The following is a 737-nucleotide window of genomic DNA, read 5'->3' on the forward strand; positions in this document are numbered from 1 at the left end:
AAGCCATTTATTTCGACAATTGGCAAAAAGAAGAACTTATATATATGTTATTTTTAAAAAATCTGACAATGATTTTCATAGATAAGAATAATAGTGACCAAATTATTAACAAATTTTGTTTGTAACTTGAACCAATACTATAGTTCAGCCATAACAGTTCTGAACTGTTGAGATTTTTGATATAATGCTTTAGAAATTAGTTTAAGTTCATGTAAATACCACTAAGATTAAAATAAATGATAGCCACAAAAAAGCAGAGTTTGTCTGTGTATTTGATGCATCATGATTTGCAAACAAACATATGAGTGTTGAATGCATCCTTCAGGAACATAGTTTTAGTTTTCTTTTACCTGATCTCGGAACTAAAGCACAAAATGAAGTGCAATGTTTTTTAGTGCTCAGAAATCTTATCAGCTAAGCATATTTGCAGTTTTTCGTGTATACAGAAGGAAATGTAAAACTATAATCGCCATTGTAGACTGGAAAATTTTATCTTATCGTAAAGTCAAAGGAATTGTGTAAGCAATAACATGAAGTTTTTTGAAAAGTACAACATGTCCCTATAGCGCAGTGGATAGCGCGTTGGATTTCTAATCCAAAGGTACCGGGTTTGTTCCCCGGCAGGGATGCCACCACCATTGCCTGATCCCAAGTCCAGGATGAGAAAGGAGGAGGGTTGGGCGCGGGGCTAGCAACTCCGCCCCGTAAAAACCAACATGCTAAAAAATTACTGCAAC

General features: G+C 35.0%; 1 protein-coding gene and 1 non-coding gene across 2 annotated transcripts in view; both read left to right on the forward strand.

Moving 5' to 3' along the window:
• LOC106466059 (regulator of G-protein signaling loco-like) overlaps positions 1-737 on the forward strand; it is a 93,070-nt gene that overhangs the window by 73,350 nt on the left and 18,983 nt on the right. The window lies entirely within an intron of this gene.
• Positions 557-629, forward strand: Trnar-ucu. Its single transcript has one exon. It is a non-coding gene; the product is annotated as a tRNA-Arg (tRNA).

This window comes from Limulus polyphemus, unplaced genomic scaffold (genome assembly GCF_000517525.1).
Source record: "Limulus polyphemus unplaced genomic scaffold, Limulus_polyphemus-2.1.2 Scaffold2138, whole genome shotgun sequence".
NCBI lineage: Eukaryota > Metazoa > Arthropoda > Merostomata > Xiphosura > Limulidae > Limulus > Limulus polyphemus.